A 24,357-nucleotide genomic window follows, 5' to 3' on the forward strand; every position below is an offset into this window, starting at 1 on the left:
AGTAAAAATAGTTACCACAAAGGAGAGCACCAAAGTGCCAGTGTCTTGCAGCGAGCGTGAGAACGTGCGTTCGGTCATCGCGTTTCCGCATCATCAGCAATCAGCCGCGCCGCGATGGTTACGCGCACGCTAGTAGAAGTGAAAACTGAGAACTGAAAACTTAACTTACTTTTTGAACAGTGTTATATCATTAGTACTGTCAAGGAGGACTGGTACCAAAAGAAATCTGTGCATGCGTGACGAGCGTAAGAACTTTCGTTCGCTTATTCGGCTTCCGCATGATCAACAATCACCCGCGCCGTGTTCGGTTCCGCGTACGCTCGTCCAAGTGTTATTCTCCATAGATAACCACCAAAAATATTAATTAGGCCAAGAAAATTAGAGTTCCGCCATCCGAAAATTTACTTAGTTCCTGAAACTTTCAATCACTGAACTAGGCCTCGGTTATAAATAATGTGTATTCCCCGATTTCTGAATGGAACTTTAGCCATGATGACAAAAAAAACCATCGACTCTTTCTGGTTTCTCTATTTCTTTCTTTCTTTTTTTTTTTTTTTTTGAAATTAAGTGTTTAATCGAAAAAGTCAAGATGAAGAAATATGTTGAGCGTTAAATTTCTCATCGAATTCTGTATACTGAATTTGCACGAGCATTTCGTAACATGTAGTGCTCTGGATTTATTCTGAGAGAAGTATAGGTATTTAATGGCGCGTTCACTAAGAGCTCATGCGTTACCCGCTATGATATTCATTTAGCGAAACTAAATAAACAATATGCACTTCAGTAACAACATTCTGTATACTTTTTCAGTGTTCCATGAAAAATAACAGGCGTCGAATATACTTCAAATATTTCATTCCAATGAACACAAAGAATGGTAAAAAGAAAATTTGCGAGCTTATTAAGAAACAGCGAAATCTGTGCAGTAGGTACAGGGCAAATCATAACCCAAACATAGGCAGGTATGCTGCATTGCTTACTGGAGTAGGAGGAGGAGATTAGTGTTTAATGTCCCGTCGACAGTGAGGTCATTAGAGACGGAGGAAGGAAGTCGGCCTTGCATTTTAAAAGGAACCACCTCGGCTTCATCGTGAAGCGATTTATGGAAATCACGCAAAACCTGAACCAGGATGGCCGGACGCGGGGTTGGACCGACGTCCGCCCGAATGCGAGTCCAGTGCACTAAGAACTGCTCCACCTCGCGCAGTACATTACTTACGGGTTGCCTCCTGTATATCTTCATATCTATTTCAAACCACAAAGAAGTCTGTCTATGCAACATTTTAGGAAGCCAAATATAAAGAGGATGGATTTTTTGTAATTCTTGTCTTTACAACATGCATAATGGTTGAGTGGACATTATTCACATGTACCACGGAAGGTATGTGTAAAATTATATCATTGTATGACACATAGCTCAGAAGATACGACGTAATACACATTTATATACGTGAAAAACTATCTTTTCTAATGACGGAGCACAAATTACCCGTACTGTACTCATCCAGTGGATCATCCGACAGTAATTAACCAACATGAAGTCAGTTCTTACGTCTTCAGAAATAAAAGTTTTACATCCTTGTCATATATTTAACACATTACCTCATTTGTGAAGTAATCAGAAGTCTCAAGCTGTTTTGTACCTGCGACGTCGATACTTTTAAAGACGGTTTTCATAATTTAATGCCATATCGGAACTATTTGAATACAGTGGCTTAACATTCGGTGCCAGCTGAAGATAAATGGCGTGCAGTAAACATGAGGACATGGTCAGGTTCTCCCAATCCCCAGTAATTACCAATTATAGGAGATCAAATGGTTCAAATGGCTCTGAGCACTATGGGACTTAACATCTGTGGTCATCAGTCCCCTAGAACTTAGAACTACTTAAACCTAACTAACCGAAGGACATCACGCACGTCCATGCTCGAGGCAGGATATAGGGGATCCGAAGATGAATCTATCAGTTCTTTGAGATTATGGTAATACTGATTAAAATATTCTAGTATTCGAACAGGCTTTAGAGCGAAGTCGTTTCAACAGACGCGGAAGTGTAATTTCCGTTGCGCTTAAAATACTAAGCAAAGCTGAAAAGTTCACACTAAAAAAACAATTTAAAAAAAATAAATAGAAATTGAACCTGCAATTTATGGCTGTTTTTGTTTTCGAAGCGACATTGCTTCCACACTACAACTTGTTTCTTGCTCTGACATCTGTCGTTCCCACTCTGAATTACTGGGTTTAGCGTGAAAGGTTACCTGACATAATTATTCACTGATGCAGGAAAAGACCTGTAACCTACAATGCAAGGTAAGATGTAACGTATTGCCCGTAAGCAGACGAAGAGATCCACAACTGTTAGATTACACTACTGACGTCAAGTTACTGGAAACAGTGACAACCATAAAATACAGGAGTAAATAACCGGGGTGAAATAAAGTGCAGTGAGCAAATATGACAAATTGTAGGGAAAGCAGATGTCAAACTAGCGTTCAGTGAGAGAATATTAAGGACGTGCAATCTATCCACAAAATAAGAGACTTACAAACCAACTGTTCAACCGACTGTACTGTACTGCGGCATAAATGCGGCACAACTACCAATCTGAACTAGTAGAAGAGAATAACGTTTGTGACTAACATGGCGTGGTGTCAACTTTCTTGGCGGTACTGGAGCGATGAGGACCCGTATAGCGTACGTTCTTGCAGCGGTGTACCGTAGGTCTCTAGCTTTCGAAAAGACTGGAAAAGGGCACAGGTCATCCACGTTTTCAAGAAGGGACGTCGAACAGATGTGCAGAATTATAGACCTATATCTCTAACGTCGATCAGTTGTAGAATTTTGGAACACGTATTATGTTCGAGTATAATGACTTTTCTGCGGACTAGAAATCTACTCTGTACGAATCAGCATGGGTTTCGAAAACGACGATCGTGTGAAACTCAGCTCGCGCTACTCGTCCACGAGACTCGCTGGACAATAGACACGGGTTCACAGGTAGATGCCGTATTTCTTGACTTCCGCAAGGCGTTTGATACAGTTCCCCACAGCCGTTTAATGAACAAAGTAAGAGCATATGGACTATCAGACCAATTGTGTGATTGGATTGAAAAGTTTCTGGATTACAGAACGCAGGATGTCATTCTCAATGGAGAGAAGTCTTCCGAAGTAAGAGTGATTTCAGGTGTGCCGCTTGGGAGTGTCGTAGGAACGTTGCTATTCACTATATACATAAATGATCTTGTGGGTAAGATCGGAAGTTCACTGAGGCTTTTGCTGGTGATGCTGTAGTATATCGAGAGGTTGTAACTATGAAAAATTGTACAGAAATGCAGGAGCACCTGCAACGAATTGACGCGTGGTGCAGGGAATGGCAATTGCATCTCAATGTAGACAAGTGTAATGTGATGCGAATACATAGAAAGAAATATCCTCTATCATATAGCTACAGTATAGCAGGTCAGCAACTGGAAGCAGTTAATTCCATAAATTATCTGGGAGTAGGCATTAGGAGCGATTTAAAAGTGAAAGACCATATAAAATTAATTGTCGGTAAATACTAGACAGATTCAGTGGAAGAATCCTAAGGAAATGCAATCCGAAAACAAAGGAAGTAGGTTACAGTACGCTTGTTCGCCCACTGCTTGAATACTGCTCACCAGTGTGGGATCCGTACCAGAAAGGGTTGGTAGAAGAGATAAAGAAGATCCAACGGAGAGCAGCGCGCTTCGTTACAGGATCATTTAGTAATCGCCAAAGCGTTACAGAGATGATAGATAAACTCCAGTGGAAGACTCTGCAAGAGAGACGCTCAGTAGCTCGGTACGGGCTTTTGTTGAAGTTTCGAGAACATACCTTCACCGAGGAGTCAAGCAGTATATTGCTCCCTCCTACGTATATCTCGCGAAGAGACCATGAGGATAAAATCAGAGAGATTAGAGCCCACACAGAGGCATACCGACAATCTTTCTTTCCATGAATAATATGAGACTGGAATACGAGAGAGAACCGATAGAGGTACTCAAGGCACCCTCCACCACACACCATCAGGTGGCTTGCGGAGTAAGGATGTAGATGGAGATAAGCCCACTACGCACTAAGAGCAAGGCGGAAAGTAGCCCATTTTACTTAATACACCTGTTCCTGCCGTTGGGTATGAGTTCTGACAATTAGCTAACTGGCAGCCATTGCTGTACGTTAAATGCACGCCGTACGTGAACTTCAGTACGGCCAGGCAAGCAGACAGTCCGCTTCCGTAGCTGAGTACTGTAACCAGAATATACCCTACACCTCCGGCATGTTTATAATGAGAAGCTTTACTGTAGACCCGATCCCACTTGACTTGCATTGGACTGCGCCACATGCCGTAATAAGGGCAAAGTGTTTATAAAGCTTTGACAAGGGACATTTACCTGCTGGAACATTAAAATGAAAAAAAAAAGAGTGGTCGGCGTCGACGGCTGCCAGGCGAGGGAGTTGGGTGCGATCCCCGGTATTGCCAAGCGTTTTTCCCTGATGGGAGCACTGGTACGGATAGCACTCTGTCTCGTGATGCCAACTGAGGAGATACTTGAGCGAGTAGTAGCGGTTCCACGGTCTGCCAAGCGTTTTTCCCTGATGGGAGCACTGGTACGGATAGCACTCTGTCTCGTGATGCCAACTGAGGAGATACTTGAGCGAGTAGTAGCGGTTCCACGGTCTGCAAACTGCAAAAACAGTCGGGAGAGCGACGTGCTGCGCACGTGGTCCATCTTGCAGGATCTGCATGACGCCATGAGGCAGAGGACGACACGGCGAACGGTCGACATCCCTTGGGCCCTGACGGCCTGCCGAGGAGCTCGTATTTATATAAACGTACAACGTTTGGGGCGCGAACGGTTCCCTGATCTAAGTTATCGTAACCTTTGAGGAAATCTTGAGAGTAAGTTTTGCCAAATTAATCCACACACTATAGAAGAATGAAATTACACGCAGAGAATTGAAAATAAAACTCACATATTTCATCAAATTCTGTGAGGCATATCTTAGAGTAGGAGCTAAACATTTTCAGCAGTACTGGAAACTCAAGGTGATTAGACAGGAAGTATCTATAATCAAACAGCATCAATGAAACACGCTTGCGCTGTGTTTGCTTCAAGTTACTTTTACCTCTGTGCTCCACAAGCCACCTTACGGTGTGTGGTGAAGGATCTTTGTAAGACCATTATCTTTTGACCCTTCCCTATTCCATCGATGAACGGTGCGTCAGAAGAATGTCTGTCGAGGAAGCTCCGTATGAGTTCTGATTTTTTCGGCCATTTCACAGCGGTAATGTCGAGAGACGTATATCGCTGAAAGAAATATGTTGTTCTAGTCTCCTAGGAACGTACGCTTTCGGGATTGTAACAACAAACCTATTTGTGGTACGCAACACTTCTCTTGTAGTGTCTGCCACTGGAATTTATTGAGCACCTCCGTAATACTCTCACGCCAGCTAAACGATGCCGTGACGAAATGTGTGCCTCTTCTCTGTCTCTTCCATTAATCCAGCATGGTAAAGGGCACCACGCTGATGAGAGGTACACAGGAATCGGATGAACAAGTTATTAAAGTCTCTTATTTTGTGGATAGATTACACGTCCTCAGTATTGTCAGTGAACTCTAGTTAGAGATCCGCTTTCCCTACGATTTTTCATATGTGTTCATTGCACTTTATTTCACCCCTGTTATTTACTCTTACGTATTTTATGGTTGTCACTGTTTCCAGTAATTTGACGCCAATATCGTAATCTACCTGTTGTAGATATTTTCACCTGTTTATGGGCAATACCATACATCTTAAGTTGCATTCTGGGTTACAGCTTTTCTGCTGCATCACTGAATAATTATTTTAGTTAACTTTGCTGTCCAAAACTCAGTAATTCGGAGAGAGACCGATAGATTCAGAGCAAGAAAACAGGTGTAGTGTGGAAGCAATGTCGCCTCGAAAACAAGAAAACCAGCAATAAATTGTAGGTTATTTTTTTTCCTGGGAATGTGAACTTTTAAATTTTGCTTAGTATTTTAAGTGCAACAGAAATTACACCTCTGCGTCTTTTCGAATAGTAGAACACCAGAATATATTAATCAGTGTTACTATAATCTTAAATAACTGACATTCAGCTTCGAGTCCCCTACAATCGATAGTTACTGGGGACAGGAAGAGGCTGACCACGTCCTCAGGTTTGCTGCACGCCGTTTAATTTCAGTTTGTACCGAGTGATAAACCACTGTGTTTAAATAGTTCTCTTATGGCATAAAATTTAGCACTCGTGCATTATTAAACTATGAAAACTATTTATTTAGTATTCCGTTACCTAACACCAGTATCCCTAACCATTCCATGTAGCATTGCCGAGTCCGCTAGCTATAAACGTACAGGGTGTACCATAATTAAGTCATGCGGTGAAAGCATACAAGAACAGAAGCAAAACGTTCCAGTCTACAAGGATAGTTGCGAATGTCTGGCTACTAGCAACTACTCACCTCCGCATGAAATGTTATTGTAATCAATAAAATTGTATTCTGTATGTAAACTTTTCGATCAACTGCCTATGATTAAAGCAACAGGGCTCAAATTTAACCTGTGCCTTACCATAACAAGAAACAACTTTGGGTACTACCTCAGCACGTTACGAATTACAATTTACTGTTAGAGAGACTGCTACACGTGTCGTTAGTCGCATTTGGATTCAGTATCGCACCCTTCTCTGTAATGAGTTACTGACTTCTGGTGAGCTTCCCCTGGGTCATCTCATGACGTCTGATAAGCCTACACACTTGGCTCTCACCGGCATTTCAACTGCATCGACAGCCGTGCGATACACTTCACTTTCCACTTTTTTCCACATGTGAGACGCAGGTCGCTCCTTAATCCCACGAAGTAACGAGTGGCATCAATAGGGGATTTCAGGTTGAGTCCATATTTCTAAATAAAGCTTCCAACACAGTTTCTCAAAACCGGCTTCTAATCAAGTTGCCTGCCTGTTGGATATAGCGTCAATTACGCAGCTAGATTCGGGACTTCGTTTCAGAAAGGTCACAGAACGTAGCAACTGGCGGAAAGCCTTGGAAATAATATCTAGCGTTCCCCGAGGTAATAGGCTCTCTGCAGTTCTTAATCTGTATAAACGATTTAGGAGACAATATAAGAAACCGTCTTAGACTAGCTGCAGATGGTACTATTGTCTGTTATATGTAAAGTCACGAAAAGATCAAAACGAATTGAGAAGTGATTTAGACAAGACATCTACATGATGCGATAAAAGGCATTTGACTGTAGACAATGAAACGTGTGAGGTCCTCAACATGAACACTAAAATTCCGTTAACTAAACGCCTAGAGATTACAATTACAACCAACTTATATTGGAACTATCACATAGAAAATTTTGTGTGGAGCGTAAACCAAAGAACACTTAGATGATGCCACAAATCTACTACGCAGATTAACTACGGTTGTCCGTCCTCTTGTAGAGTATTGCTGCCTGTTATGGGAGCCTTACCTGATAAGCGGTAAGACTGACGGAGGACACCGAGGAAGTTTCAAGAAGGGTAGCTCGTTTTGTATCATCGCGAAATGGGGAAGACAGTGTCACGGAATGTGAGTTGGGGTGACAATCACCAAAACAAAATCAGTTTTTCGAATGTCAAAATCTTTTCTCGAAAAATCAGTTGGCAGCTTTCTTCTCTGAATGTTTTAACATTTTTTCGACTCCCACCAACCCATGCATAAATGTCCATCGTAATAAAATAAGCGAAGTCAAAGCAAGCTCAGAAAGATTTAGGTGTTCATTTTTCGCTTGTAGTATCCGAGAATGGATCGGCTGACAACCAGTCTGAAATGATCCCTCTGCCGAACACGCAAGTGTGGCTTGAAGAGAAAAATCCAACTAAGAAAATTTACTGACAGTAATCGAACCACTACAGCCTGCCTTTTAAGGGACAGTAATCCAAATTACCAGTGTTTGAAAATAGCGTCCTGAAGATGGCGATCTCCTCTGCGTATCCATTCTTCCAATCTGTTCTTGAGGTTTCTCACTGATTTCTGTGACGTCTCAGCTGGGATACCACGAATGTCGACTTCTTTGTTTCAGTCCATCCAGTTTTCTTGGCCGAGTCGAGTACATCCGGTTCTTAAGATAGCCCCACAAGAAGAAATCACAAACTCCCAAGTTTGGTGATCTTGTAGTACAGGGAATGTCACCGAATCTTGAGACTAGACGGTAACCGAACTACTCTCGCACAGCTGTCATTGCCTCGCACTGCTTGGTATCGCTCCATCCTGTTGCAACCAGCTTTCGTGAAGTTGCGTAATATTGTTCAGTGCAGGTGCAACAAAAGATTGAGACATCTCAACAAACTGCTGCAATGTGACGTTCACTATAATCCGTTCTTCGTTATAGAAAAAGTAACCTTCGATGATCCCGTGTGACGGAACTATCACGAAAGTGTCACCTCGCTGACGTTTAAAGAGAGTCGATTAACTTCATTAGGGTTGATTTCTATATAAAAAAAAAGGTTCAAATGGCTCTGAGCACTATCGGACTTAACGCCTATGGTCATCAGTCCCCTAGAACTTGAAACTACTTAAACCTAACTAACCTAAGGACATCACACACAACCATGCCAGAGGCAGGATTCCAACCTGCGACCGTAGCGGTCGCGCGGTTTCAGACTGTAGTGCCTAGAACCGCTCGGCGGTTGATTTCTATCCAGTAATGCTAGTTCTGCTTATTGACCTACATGTGAGATGAAAACAGGCCTCATCTGAAATCCACAGCTTGTCCAGAATTCCATTGTCATCATTTAAATTTTTCATAATTTGCTGACAGAATTCTAATGGCGACTCGTAATCGTTGTCCTCCTGTTCTTGCACCATATGTAGTTGAAATTTAGATAAAATTTTATATTATAATGGAGAATTGGACAAGACACTCTGCCTCAGATGCTTGCTTACGAACTTCGGAGGCTCCGAAAGACAAACTCGTACAGATTGAATGTTCTGCGGACTACGAACTTTCTTTATAGCAGATCCAGTCTCTTCAAAAATTTTCATCCAAGTTTTTATCGTGTGTTTCTAGGGATCTCGACTGTGACGCCTCAAGTTATTGAAACGTCGGCACTCCATCTGGGCATTCTCCATAGTATCATTGCTTTTGTAAAACATTTTTACGTTAAACGCGTGTTGTAGACCGTTTCACAGGACTATGGTTACTAAATGGCGATATTGTTTACAGCTCAAGGTCACTGTTCCGCAGTGCTGCCAACTATTTACAGCTGCCACTATGTATTTAAAAACTTGCCACTTCTCTGTATCACCCTAAAAATATATAAATGCAACCCCCCCCCCCCCCACACACACACACAGACCACACACGTACAGCAAAACTCAGAGGAGCGAGGTCAGACAATTATCCATCTTGGACTGTAGTGCTGCGTTGGTGTCGTTTTACATCAGCAGAAAAATGTGACGGTGCCCCATCATGTATGTGCTACATTTCCCAACCACTGGCTGTGCGTGAAATTTGAACCCAAATGTAAGACGACTTAATGGGAAAGTTTACATTTGAGGAACATCTTTACTAATTACCAAAATACTTGCACAGAAGTCAGTGGCATTCCGAAAACACACTTTCACAGGTATCTCTCAGTCGGCTCGTTTGCGGGCTGGTTTATGCTAGAATGTTTCCTATACCACCATCGTATAATGTAGTACGTGTTAGTTATCGCTATTGTGTGTGTGTGTGTGTGTGTGTGTGTGTGTGTGTGTGTGTGTGTGTGTGTAACTACATTGTTGTGGCTGGCTGGAGACTACGGCGCCATTTGCCTTGTCTACGGGTTCAAGAAATGGGCTGCATAAATCGTGGCAGGGGTCTGTCTGGGAATAACCGTAGGCAGTGAAACCGAGTGATGTCACGCGAAGAAGCGAAGATTGCGCGCCGGACTGGGGTAACATTGCACACTGGTACAGCCCGAGACTGGTGACGGCATACTGCGCTACATACAGCCCGAGCCGCGCCAGAGCATAAAAACTGAGACTGCCACGTTATAAGCCCACACTACGATTTGTCGGGTGGGGTAAAACTGTGTAAAACTAGGTGAAGACCTTAATGTCTCAAATGGTTGCATGCAACAGTGAAATGGCGGTTGTACACAGCATATAGCACGTAGATGTTATAATATTAGTGAAAGATCCTTTGATTCTTGAGATATACATCTATATGTTACTCAAGACGATAAATTCAGTGTTCTCCAGAAAGGAAGGGGAGTTTGTTGGGTCCCTTGCTGCTCATGTTATATATTAACAACCTCGCGGACAATATTAATAGTAACCTCAGGCTTTTTGAAAATGACGCAACATTAAGTACAGTCTGAAAGAAACTGTACTAACATTCAGTCAGATCATGGTAAGCTTTGAAAGTGGTGTAAAGACTGGCAACCGGTTTTAAATGTTAAGAAACTAAAACTACACCCTACACAATAGCAAAAACGTAGTTCTTTATGTCTACAGTATCACTGAGTCGCAGCTGGAATCTGCCAACTCATACAAATACCTGGGTGTAACACTTCGTGGGAACATGAAATGGAATGACCACATAGCCTTAGTCGTGGGTAAAACAGGTTATAGACTTCGGTTTATTGGTGCAATGTTAGAGAAATGCAATTGGTCGACAAAGGAGATTGCATACAAGTCACTCGTGCAACCCATCCCTGAATAATGCTCGAGTGTGCGGGATCTGTACCAGATAGGACCGACGGGGATGCTGAACGCATACAGAGAAGGGCAGCACGAATTATCACAGGCTCGGCTGACACGCGGGAGGGTTTCAAAGACTTCCTGAAGAAACTGAACTGGAAGACTATTGAAAATAGACGTGAACAGTACCCAGGCAGTCTACTTACAAAGCTTCAGGAACCTGCTCTGAATGATGATTCCAGTAATATACTACAACCCCTATGTGTCGCTAACATGCGAATCGTGAAGACAAGATCAGATTAATTACAGTACGCTCAGAGGCATTACAACACTCATTCTTCCAGCACCTCCACAGTGAATTTCACAGTGGCTTGTAGTGTATGGATATAGATGTAAAAATGCAGCCGACATCTTGCAAACAATAATTAACAATTAATCGCAGCGTCGTATTATGCCTGTTTATATATCTCTGTATTTGAATACGCATGCCTATACCAGTTTCCTTGGGGCTTCAGTATATTTTGTATATGGAGCAGCCAGTGAGGTATTCATTTATTTTATATTTAAATATTTTGCCATCTACAGTTTTCTCTCCGATGCCCACTGCAAAATGCTAGACGAGGCATGTTCAGAAAGTAAGTGTATTCGATTTTAATATTTTATTAGAAATAGTATATTTGAAAGACGTATTACTACATACTGTTGATACACTTGTTGAATACGTTTCCACATAATCGCCACCCCGTTCAGTGCATGTGTTGAGCCGTGGCACAAGCTGCTTTACGCCCTCCTCGAAGAACTCTGCCGACATCTCCTTCCATCAGTGCAGAACCACTTTGTGCACCTGCTCGTCGCTAAAAACTTAACTCCACTGATGTGTGCCTTCGCTGAGGCGAAGAGATGATAACACGAAGACGCCAATTCAGAGGAATACCGGGGAAGGTTCGAAACATCAAACCAAATGATTCCAAGAGCACTTTGGTTGCTAAGGCTATGTGAGGGCGGACGTTGTCACGCAACACGCGCATTCATCTCCTCAGCGTCCCTCTCCTTTTGTTTTGAATACTCCTTTTGAGTTATTTTAGGGTCTCACAATGATGTTGTGCATTGATGGTCTTCCCACCATCCACAAATTCCACCGAAATGATGCCTTTCCGGTCCCAAAACACTGAGGCCAAGGTTATTTTTTTGCCAGAAATTGTGGTTTTGAATTTTTTGCAGAAGGGCAATCGGTGTGACGCCATTGTGACGACTGTCTTTTCATCTCAGGCAAGTAATGAGTCAGTCACGGCTCATCTGCAGTCACAAGAGTTCAGAAAATTCTCACCTACCTATCCATGTCGCTCAAGAGATTGGCGGGCGCTTTTGAACCGATTTGCTGTGTCAGCTGTTTTTGGACCAATCTTGCGCACAGTTTAGGGTATCCCAGCGTTTCTGTGAGTGTCTCGTACGAAAGTGTTGCGAAAATATTTCAGAAATTTCATCCACTGTCAATCGGGGTCATGTCATTCGTATAAATAACGGGCCTCTGATCTGCGTATGCGGTGATGGCGCCGGATAGCGATCCATATGGGCTCCATAGGTTTTACGTCAGGCGCATTTAGTCACCGAGACACCCCGTGAATTGACTATAGTGCTTCTCAAACCACTGTAGCACGGTTCTGCCTCCGAGCGACGGACAGTTATACTGATGAAAGGTGACATCGCCGTCGGGAAAGACATTAAGTATGAAGTGATGCAGATTGTTCGCTTCTGTCACCGAGTCTTCGATTACTGCTACACGTCCCATGGAAGCGCAGCATAATGTCTCCCATAGCATAAAACTACTCTCACCAACCTTCATCCATTGCGCGTGTACGTTCCGAGCCGCTATTCACGTCGATGACGGCGTTTGTGGAGACGACCATCGACCTAGTCTAGCAAAAATGTAATTCACCCGAAGACCCGACACGTCACCATTGATCGACGGTCGAATCTCGATGGTCTCGTGCCCACTGCAGCAGTAACTAACGATGTCGTTGAATCAACATATGAACACGTAGGGGTGGCCTGCTGCGGAACTCCATGTTCAACAACGTACGCTGAAGTGTGTATTCCGACACAATTGTGCATGCAGCAGCATTGTGCTCTTTGGACAGAGGTGCAACAGATCACCGTCTATCCTAATTTATAGAGCAGACAAGCCATCGAACCACACGTTCTGTGAAGAGTCGTGGACGTCCAACCGTTGGGCGCCTATTGGTAGTTTCACTGTCCCTCTACCTCTTTCCGTAGACGCTCGCGACAGTAGCACGTGAACATTCGACCAGCTTCGCCGTTTACGAGATACTCGTTCACAGGCTCTGCGTAATAACAGTCTGCATCTTGTCAAAGTCATTTATCTCAATGGATTTCCCCATTTGCATCCAATATCTTCGCAATGGTGATTGCCCACACGGTGGCTGTTCCACTAGCATACTGTTGTTAGCTCGTCACCTGCCCACAACGCCACCAGGCGGCAACAAACGTCGTGGTGGGCAGTGGTTGGGTTGGGTTGATTGCGGGGTGGAGACCAAACATCGAGGTCATCAGTCTCAAGCGATTAGAGAAGGATGGGGAACGAAGCCAACCGAGCCCTCTCAAAGGACCCATCCTGGCATTTGCCTGAAGGTCACGGTTAAAGCAGACTCCAACATGGTAATTGGATGTCTGTACATGCCCCCTGGCTCAGCAGCTGCTGTGGCAGAACACCTGAAGGAAAATATGGAAAATATTTCGAGTAGATTTCCCGATCATCTCATAGTTCTGGGTGGAGATTTTAATTTACCAGATACAGATTGGGAGACTCAGACGCTTATAACGGGCAAGGACAAAGAATCCAGTGAAATTTTTTTAAGTGCATTATCTGAAAGCTGCATTTAGCAGTGAAACAGAGAACCGACTCGAGGCGATAACATATTAGACCTTCTGGAGACAAACTATTTGAAACAGTTAACGCAGACCAGGGAATCAGAGATGATAAAGCGGTTACAGTATCGATGATTTCAGCCGTAAATACAAATATTGAAAAGTAGGAAGAATTTTCTGTTTAGCAAAAGTGACAAAGCAGATTTCAGAGTGAAACTTCCTGGCAGATTAAAACTGTGTGCCGGACCGAGACTCGAACTCGGTCCGGCGCACAGTTTTAATTTGCCAGGAAGTTTCGTATCGGCGCACACTCCGCTGTAGAGTGAAAATGTCATTCTACATTTCAGTGTACCTGACGGCTCAGCACAAAAGTTTCACCTCAAGTACAAATAGTGGTGGTGGTGGTTGTTAGTGTTTAACGTCCCGTCGACAACGAGGTCATTAGAGACGGAGCGCAAGCTCGTGTTAGGGAAGGATTGGGAAGGAAATCAGCCGTGTCCCTTCAAAGGAACCATCCTGGCATTTGCCTGAAGCGATTCAGGGAAATCACGGAAAACCTGAATCAGGATGGCCGAACCGTTAGAAAACTGCTACGGAAGCAAAGGGAACTTCACAGCAAACATAAACATAGCAAAAGCCTTGCCGACAAACAAAAATTACGCGAAGCGAAATGTAGTGTGAGGAGGGCTATGCGGGAGGCGTTCAATGAATTCGAAAGTAAAGTTATATGTACTGACTGGGCACAAAACCCTAAGCAATTTTGGTCGTATGTCAAAGTGGTAGGTGAATCAAAACAAAATGTCTAGACACTCTGTGACCAAAATGGTATTGAAACACAGGATGACAGACTCAAGGGCGAAATGCTAAGTGTCTTTTTCCAAAGCTGTTTCACAGAGGAAGACTGCAGTGTAGTTCGTTTTCCAGATTCTCGCATAGATGACAAAATGGTAAACATAGAAATAAACGACAGTGGGAGAGAGAAACAAAATCTCTCAAAACAGTAAAGGCCGCTGGACCTGATGGGATACCAGTTCGATTATACACAGAGTACGCACAGTACGCGAAGGAACTAGCCCACTTGTTGCAGCGGTGTAGCGTAGGTCTCTAGAAGAGCGTAGCGTTCCAAAAGATTGGAAAAGGGCACAGGTCATCCCCGTTTTCAAGAAGGAACGTCGAACAGATGTGCAGAATTATAGACCTATATCTCTAACGTCGATGAGCTGTAGAATTTTGGAACATGTATTCTGTTCGAGTATAATGACTTTTCTGAAGACTAGAAATCTCCTCTGTAGGAATCAGCACGGGTTTATAAAAAAACAATTGTGTGAAACCAAGCTCGCGCTATTCGTCCACGAGGCTCAGAGGGCCGTAGACATGGGTTCCCTGGTAGATGCCATGTTTTTTGACTCCCGCAAGGCGTTTGATACAGTTCTCCACAGACGTTTAATGCACAAAGAGCATATGGACTATCAGACCAATTGTGTGATTGGATTGAAGCGATCCTGTCGGCCAGTGTGGCCGAGCGGTTCTAGGCGCTACAGTCTGGAACCGCGCGACCGCTACGGTCGCAGGTTCGAATCCTGCCTCGGACATGGAGTGTGTGATGTCCTTAGGTTACTTAGGTTTAAGTAGTTCTAAGTTCTAGGAGACTGATGACCTCAAAAGTTAAGTCCCATAGTGCTCAGAGTCATTTGAAACATTTTTTAAAGTGTTCCTAGATAACAGAACGCAGCATGTCATTCTCAATGGAGAGAAGTCTTCCAAATTAAGAGTGATTTCAGGTGTGCCGCAGGTAAAGGTCGTAGGACCGTTGCTATTCATAATATATATAAATGACCTTACAGATAACATCGGAATTTCACTGAGGCTTTTTGCGGATGATGCTATAGTATATCGAGAGGTTGTAACAATGGAAAATTGTACCGAAATACTGGAGGATCTGCAACGAATTGACGCATGGTGCAGGGAATGGCAATTGAATCTCAATGTAGACAAGTGCAATGTGCTGCGAATACATAGAAAGAAAGATCCCTTATCATTTAGCTACAATATAGTAGGTCAGCAACCGGAAGCAGTTAATTCCATAAATTTTCTGGAAGGAGGCATTAGGAGTGATTTAAAATGGAATGACTATTTAAAATTAATCGTCGGTAAAACAAATACTAGACAGATTCATTGGAAGAATCCTAAGAAAATGTATTCCGAAAACAAAGGTAGTAAGTTACAGTGCAATTGTTCGCCCACTGCTTGAATACTGCTCACCAGTGTGGGATCCGTACCAGATACTGTTTATAGGAGAGTAGAGAAGATCCAACGGAGAGCAGCGCGCTTCGTTACAGGATCATTTAGTAGTATTATATTCTCGAGAGGGGTTATTTGTTATTTATTGTTGTCTTGCCATCTTTCAGTAAAAAACGTTTTCCGCCGTTGTGATCGTTTGACCGAATTAATAGTAGGATTTAGTTAGTACATTCACAATACTCTTCTTACATAGTTCATTCTTTCCCCTCACATATGGTTTATAATTCATCTAAAGCTAACCTGGGAAATCTGTTATTGTCTATCCTTTGTGTATGTTCATTCCAGTTGTTGTGGTACTGGTTTACTTTCTCCCAGACTAGATTCAGCTGTTCTTTTCCAGAGTATGTTCCTGTTCTTCTTACAATTATAGTTTCTGTATTCCACATTTAAGCATTTTATTTAATGTTTTAATGAAGCGTTCCTTGCAATGTTTCAAGCACGTTTAGTTTCCTAGATTGTTGGGTTTCCTTCTTCAACGTGTTTTGTATACTGCGGCATGTACAATGATGAGGCAAAACATTACGACTGCCCCGAAGCCCGTCCGGTGGCGTTTGCTGGCACGTTACGTGGTAAGTACAGTAGGTAAGCGGGAAAGAATGAGGAGTCACCCTCGCGACGGTACCGACCACAGATGGAGAAAGCTATTGAGACAAGTGACTCTGACCAAAGGCAGATTGTATACTTATATGGATATGGTGCCTGTTCTTTCGGACATGTCCGATAGTTTTGGCAATACCGACCATGACCTTCTTCTGTGCGGATGCGCAGATATTCCCCGAACAATTACGGGACTTGCTAATAATGTCTTCCACAAGAAATGAGTGTGTTGGGGTGGGACACTACGAATGTAGTGTGTGGACATACAAGATGAGAATGTGGGTCTCGCGGGAGGCGTGCGCGAGATAGTCCCTGCAGTTGCGCTATCCTCCGTGCCCTCGGTGGCTCAGATGGATGGAGCGTCTGCCGTGAAAGCAGGAGATCCCGGGTTCGAGTCCCGGTCGGGGCGCACATTTTCACCTGTCCCCGTTGATATATATGTCAACGCCCGTCAGCAGCTGACGGTATTAATTCGTAAAGGCAGATGGCGTCGGCGCGGCGCTTGGAAACGAGCATTTCGGAAAAGACACACCTGTTCGCGTCCCAGTGTCGTCAGCATCCGCGGACAGTGATCGAATGACGATGACACTACGAGTAGGCGACAACGTGTTGCACGGCCACGACTCGACACAGAACGTTTAAGTCTGAGGGTAGGGTAGGGTAGGGTGGGATAGGGGCGATCTGCCGCCTATCTAACGACACAGTCGAGAGTGCAGACGCAAATGTATCGGACCACACCGTTCAGCCCACATTATCGAATTTGGGGCTCAGATGCAGACCAACCGTGCGTGTTCCCTTGTTCACCTAACGGTATCCTCAGCTAGGATTGCAATGGGCAGGGAATAATCGATACTGATACATGAATCCACGGAAACGTGTTGTCTGATCACACGAATGACATTTTGTGTTTCAGCAGGGCGATGTTCGTGGCCTGATACGCCGTCATCCAGACGAACGCCTGCCGGAAACGTGCAACACGGACCCAGACCTGTAGGGGGGGGGGGGGGGGGGGCGGTGTTCTGCTGTGTCAGCAATCGTAGGCACAGTGCCACCTGCGGATTATGTCAACGCTATTGCAGACCACCTGCATCCGTTAGTGCTTTATGTCTTCCCCGATGGTGCTGCTAGGAAAAATAGCCGTGGCACAATGCTAGAATCGCGCTACAGTGGTTTGAGGCATATGATAGTGAACTAACACAGGTGTCTTCGCGACCAAATGTCTTGTGTGGAATCGATGGAATCCGTCTGAGGCCGATCTGGGAGCCAGCTGCACGCCCACAATCCACTGCCCTGTAATTTTCAGGAATTACGTCCAAATATCTCGGAAAGAGTACTACGTGTGTGTCCAATCCATGCCATGCAGGGTCTCTTCTGTACACCTACTGCGTTCCACTGGTGGAGAGAGACGTAATTAAGTAGGTGGTCGTAATTTTTCGGATCATCAGTGCATGTTCAAATACTGGTGACTTTGAATGTCCGCACCAGATATCGTTGGTGTAGTCCTAATGCTTGAACCTTCCTCTTTGTTTTGCAGGTGATTCCGTTCTTCTGCGGTAGTTGGCGCCAGCAGAGGAATGTTACAAAATGGAGTCTGATGTGGACGCGAGTATAAAACGGCGATATGTGATTGAATTCCTACTTCTGAAGAAATTGTGTCCATTTAAATCCATCGACGCTTGCTAAAAGTGTATGAAGACGATAGAAAAGACTTGAGCAATGTCAGGCGATGTGCACGGTATTTTCAAGGTGGTAAAAAGAGTATGCATTACAAGCCAAGGCCCGGTCAATCCTGCACAGCTGTAATTCCTCGCAATTAAGAACGTTTTGATCAACTCATCCGTCCTCATCGGCGGGTAACGACCAGACAACTGTGTGCAAAGCTGAATGTCGGCTGTAATGCATTGGAAATAATGTTCCAACATCTTGTATGTCGCAAAGCCTGTGCGAGTTGGATACCGTGGATAGTTACAGAAAAACAAAAACAAAATCATCGAATGGAAATTTGTTGGGACCTGTTGGACCAATATGAAGCCGAAGGTGACCATTTTCTGAATACCATCGTTACCGAAGATGAGACGTGGTGTCACCACCACGAGCCGGAATCCAAAAGGCAATCCAAGGAATGGATCCATGCGAATTCTCCGCCAGAGAAGAAATTCAATAGACAGCCCTCTGCAGGCAAAGTGGTGTGCACAGTCTTCTGGAGAAGCCAGGGTGTGGTTCTTCTGGGTCTCCTGTAGCCTGGAGAAACTATCAGTTCAGCACGCTACAAGACGTTACTGACTAAGCTGAAACCCCAAATTTCCAGAGTAAGGCTGAAGAAGAACACAAACTTTCACCTGCAACATGGTAACGTCAGGGCCCACACCAGTTTTGCGACCACGGAACTCAAGGAAGTGGTTTGCCTCTGTTAGTTCCGACTTTTACAATCGCCGCATGCAGCGTCTGGTTCGTCGTTAGCAAAAGTGCATAACGAGTGATTGTGACTGTGTGCAAAAATGCCAGTCTTTAGGTGAAATATTGCTCTATTTAGCTGCGCTGTTGTGATTCATTTATCTCCTGTAGTTTCCATGAATAAGTATGTTCCCTCACACTCCTCAATTCTCCTGCATTTATTCATTGCTGTTCACCTTACTGTTATTGCTTAAATGAAGTTCCTTATATACTCTGCAGTTCATTTAATTTGTTTGTGTAACACTGCCCGTGTTTTATACCTCCTCAAGTAGCCTTGTCAAGAAACTTATGTACGCATGCTGTTCTTATTTTGTGTTAAAGTTTTTACCTGTCTACTCCGTTTCTATTTATTTACTGTTTAATTTTTCTACGTTTTACATTGCATTACCACCACACTGTCAAAGATGTTACTTACTGTATATTTCTGCTTCAATCTAGACTTACAACTTCTCTTCCAATGTTGTTTAGAAACATTACAAATTATTTGGTGACAATACTCAGTAAATGTCTGACGATGGCCTTTTAAGCCGAAAACCGTTTAACACAATAAAGGTAATACTGTAGAACAAAAGCAAAGTAGTGCTTTTCATTTATTAAAAATAAGAGACGTTTCTTTCCGGACGATCCTCGTACTATTTAGTGTACTAGTAAGATAAGAAATCAACGATGAGGAAAAATACAGGGTGTTACAAAAAGGTACGGCCAAACTTTCAGGAAACATTCCTCACACACAAAGAAAGAAACTATGTTATGTGGACATGTGTCCGGAACCGCTTAATTTCAATGTTAGAGCTCTTTTTAGTTTTCGTCAGTATGTACTGTACTTCCTCGATTCACCGCCAGTTGGCCCAATTGAAGGGAAGGTAATGTCGACCTCGGTGCTTGTGTTAACATGCTGCTCATTGCTCTACTATCATCAAGCACGTCAGTACGTAGAATCAACAAGTTAGTGTTCATCACAAACGTGGTTTTGCAGTCTCTGCATTGTTCACAAATGCGGAGTTGGCAGATGCCCATTTGATGTATGGATTAGCACGGGGCAATAGACGTGGTGCGGTACGTTTGTATCGAGACAGATTTCCAGAACGAAGGTGTCCCGACAGGAAGGCGTTCGAAGCAATCGATCGGCGTCTTAGGGAGCACGGAACATTCCAGCCTATGACTCGCGACTGGGGAAGACTTAGAACGACGAGGACACCTGCAATGGAAGAGGCAGTTCTTTGTGCAGTTGACGATAACCCTAATGTCAGCGTCAGAGAAGTTGCTGCTCTACAAGGTAACGTTGACCACGTCACTGTATGGAGAGTGCTACGGGAGAACCAGTTGTTTCCGTACCATGTACAGCGTGTGCAGGCACTACCAGCAGCTGATTGGCCTCCACGGGTACACTTCTGCGAATGGTTCATACAACAATGAGTCAATCCTCATTTCAGTGCAAATGTTATCTTTACGGATGAGGCTTCATTCCAACTGATCAAATTGTAAATTTTCACAATCAACATGTGTAGACTGACGAGAACCCGAACACAATTGTGCAATCACGTCATCAACACTGATTTTCTGTGAACGTTTTGCAGGCATTGTTGGTGATGTCTACCTGTGCTGGTAGAACATGTGCCTTTACAAGTAAGACACAACATGTGGTTCATGCACGATGGAGCTACTGCACATTTCAGTCGAAGTGTTCGTACGCTTCTCAACAACAGGTCCGGTGACCAATGGATTGGTAGAGGCGGACCAATTCCATGGCCTCCACGCTCTCCTGAACTCAAACCTCTTGACTTTCATTTATGGAGGCATTTGAAAGCTCTTGTTTACGCAACCTCGGTACCAAATGTAGAGACTCTTCGTGCTCATATTGTGGATGGCTGTGATACAATACGCCTTTCTCCAGGGCTGCATCAGCGCATCAGGGATTCCATGCGACGGAGGGTGGATGCATGTATCCTCACTAACGGAGGACATTTTGAACATTTCCTGTAACAAAGTGTTTAAAGTCACGCTGGTACGTCCTGTTGCTGTGTGTTTCCAATCCATGAATAATGTGATTTGAAGAGAAGTAATAAAATGAGCTCCAACATGGAAAGTAAGCGTTTCCGGACACATGTCCACATAACATATTTTCTTTCTTTGTGCGTGAGGAATGTTTCCTGTAAGTTTGGCAGTACTTTTTTGTAACACCCTGTATAGGTAGATGGAGGGTTAGGATATTTGACGTCTGTTACTACGTGATGTCTTAACTTCCATTCTATGATAGTAGAGGACAGAGACTCTACCCAAAGTTAGAAATTGGAATATGTGGAGGAAATGACTGAATATGTTTTATGTAAGTGTTACTCTAAGATAAAAACGTTGGAACGAGAGGGAAAGGCTGACGAAGACTGATCATAATATATGACCAAAAAACTGTAATGCCGAATTTTACAATCCAAGTAGCTGAATAATTATACTTGAACCTCTGTCTTGTCATCAAAAAGACGTTGACATGAAACACGATTTTTGTGACAAAACACCATAACCATTATTCTAGATTTGTAGGTTTCAGTATCATTATTACCCAAGCAAATCATGAATCAAACGATCACGGTCAGAATGGAAAAAGAGACGTGACGTGCGCCAAGTTCTGCTGGTCTGCGGTGAGCAGCGATCGCGGCCTCTGGTGTGCTGCCAGGAGCGGCTGTCCCGGGACAGTACGGCCAGAGACGCGAAACCCACCATCTGCCAGCCGCGCCGCCACTTATCGAGCCGGCAGCTAAACATAGAGCTGTGGCTGGCGGGCTGCTTCACCACGCAGGGGCAGCTTCTGGCCGCGTGGCGAAATTCGAGTTTTGTACGGGGGTTGCCGAGAAAGTAGGGCACGCATTTTATTACTCAGCCGGAAGCTATGCTACGAATGGTTCAAATAGCTCTGAGCACTATGGGACTCAACATCTGTGGTCAGTCCGTCCCCTAGAACTTAGAACTACTTAAACCTAACAAACCTAAGGACATCACAGACATCCATGCCAGAAGCAGGATTCGAACCTGCGACCGTAGCAGTCACGCGGTTCCGGAATGAGCGCCTTAACCGCGAGACGACCGCGGCCGGCTATGCTACGAATGCGAAACGTTACGCATGTATTATTTGAAGTCTCCTGAGTGAGCGCACCAAGTTTCCGCCACTTCAGACAGAGAGCGTAGCTGAAACTTCCTGGCAGATTAAAACTGTGTGCCCGACCGAGACTCGAAGTCGGGACCTTTGCCTTTCGCGGGCAAGTGCTCTACCAACTGAGCTACCGAAGCACGACTCACGTCCGGTACTCACAGCTTTACTTCTGCCAGTATCCGTCTCCTACCTTCCAAACTTTACAGAAGCTCTTCTGCGAAACTTGCAGAACTAGCACTCCTGAAAGAAAGGATACTGCGGAGACATGGCTTAGCCACAGCCTGGGGGATGTTTCCAGAATGAGATTTTCACTCTGCAGCGGAGTGTGCGCTGATATGAAACTTCCCGGCAGATTAAAACTGTGTGCCCGACTGAGACTCGAACTCGGGACCTTTGCCTTTCGCGGGCAAGTGCTCTACCAACTATTTTTTGTTTTTTTTATATATTTTATTATTTTTATTATGTTTTTTTTTTTCACCAGGAACAGGGTAAATGAACAAAAGATCTTTATTGGTACAAACTTAAATACAAGAAAAATGCCATCCTCCTGGCGAAAATAACACAAGACATGATACCCGTACAAGGTGAGCAAGATTTTTAGTATGAACAAGGTGTGGGAAAAAAAACTAATAATACTGATGGAAGCTAAGAGGTGTAAAGCAATTTACAGTGGAGTGAGGGAAAAACCAGTGTTTATCTGGTGTAGTGCATAAAAGGAGGCGCGTGTCCATGCGCCTACTCCACTATGGGTTACAATGTAGAAAGCAGCGCGAGGGGTCTCAGATGTCAACAGGCGGGGCGGGAGTGCTGTCGACGTGTGGTACCATCCAACTGAGGGGGGGGTGACGTAAAGATCGCGTGTAGGTAATTAGCGAAGAAGGCGCGGTAGCGCGGTCTCTGTTCGACTTCACTGTGGGCGGTTTGTAAGTACTGCCAGAAATCAAGGCGTGATTTGTCGCCATCATTATACATGTAGGTGATGGTCCATCCCTTGACCCATACAATCGTATGATTTTTTGTGGCGGGGAAATAAGTATTCTCAGGATGGATAAAAGTCCATGGGTCAATCAAGTCCGGCGGAACACGGAGGTAACAGGCAACGAACTGTCGGGCAAGTTTCCAGACGTCACTGGTGGCAGCACAAGTCAGTTGATGGACATCGTCATCCATGAGGTGGCAGATGGAGCAGAGTGGAGAGTCCTTTAGTCCGATGGCGTGAAGACGATGATTTGTGGCGAATTTTTCATTTGCGACCTGGTACCATGTTGCCCGGACGTTGGAGGGAAGAAAAGGCTGGTGGATGTGACGCCAAACCGTGGGCCACCGCGTGGACGGATGTCGCAGTTCGATATTGTTGCCGGATATGGAACGAAGGAGTGGGGTGTAAAAATCTTTAGGTCGAGGAGAACGCGTGGTCGGTAAGTGTGTGTGAGCATAACTGAAGTCGACGATGAAATCAGAAATGTGCGTCAGATGGTGCTTGATGTGTCCGACTGGTACTGGTGGTGTTATGGTCGCGGGCACAAGAATTTCCAGCAAGCTGCGCGTAAGGGAGGTGCCCCCGTGCCACTGCTTATGCATGATGGACATGTACAAGGACGCCGCGCGGAGTCGCACATTGACAAGACCGAGACCACCCGCTCGCGGGGGAAGGGTGAGCGCGTCGTAGCAGTGATATCAAATCAAGTATCGTGTGTGTTTCACTCCGTGAGCGGATCAAGAGAAGGAGGTCGTCCGCATACGCACAACATCGAAAACTGTGCTGTCGCAAAGTGAGACCAGAAAGGTGGCTCGTCAGAATCCCGATGAGTGGTTCTAGGCTGATGGCATAGAGTAGGGTCGAAAGTGGGCAGCCTTGCCGTACGGAACGTAGGATCGCCACTGGTCCCGCCACACGGCCATTAACCTGAATCAGCGATTCGGCGGTGCCGTACAGGCGCCGGATTACGTCGATAAAGGCTGGTGGAAAACCCATGCGGTTCATCACGGAGAACAGAAAAGGATGCCGCACTTTGTCGAATGCGCTGTCAAAATCAATGGCAACCACTGCGGCGCGGAGTCTGCACGCCGCTGCCAGTGCAATTAAATCGCGACATTCTCCTGTGGCCGTTTGTATATTAACTGAGCCGCCCGGAGTTGTCTGTTCCGGGGATAGAATGCAAGGCAGGACCTTGCGGCATCGCGTTGCCAGGAGGCGTGTAAAAATTTTACAGTCTGCGTTAAGCAGAGTCAGGGGACGGTAATGTGCTGTCGTCACA

The 24,357-nt window shown here is 44.6% G+C and overlaps 1 protein-coding gene and 1 non-coding gene across 2 annotated transcripts in view; one reads left to right on the forward strand and one right to left on the reverse strand.

Annotated features, from left to right (window-relative positions):
* LOC126278231 (serine/threonine-protein phosphatase 6 regulatory ankyrin repeat subunit A) overlaps window positions 1-24,357 on the reverse strand; it is a 944,107-nt gene that overhangs the window by 691,818 nt on the left and 227,932 nt on the right. The gene's annotated exons all lie outside the window — the stretch shown is intronic.
* On the forward strand, window positions 16,835-16,909 carry Trnas-uga (transfer RNA serine (anticodon UGA)). Its single transcript has one exon. It is a non-coding gene; the product is annotated as a tRNA-Ser (tRNA).

Source organism: Schistocerca gregaria, chromosome 6, assembly GCF_023897955.1.
Source record: "Schistocerca gregaria isolate iqSchGreg1 chromosome 6, iqSchGreg1.2, whole genome shotgun sequence".
In the NCBI taxonomy this organism is placed as follows: domain Eukaryota; kingdom Metazoa; phylum Arthropoda; class Insecta; order Orthoptera; family Acrididae; genus Schistocerca; species Schistocerca gregaria.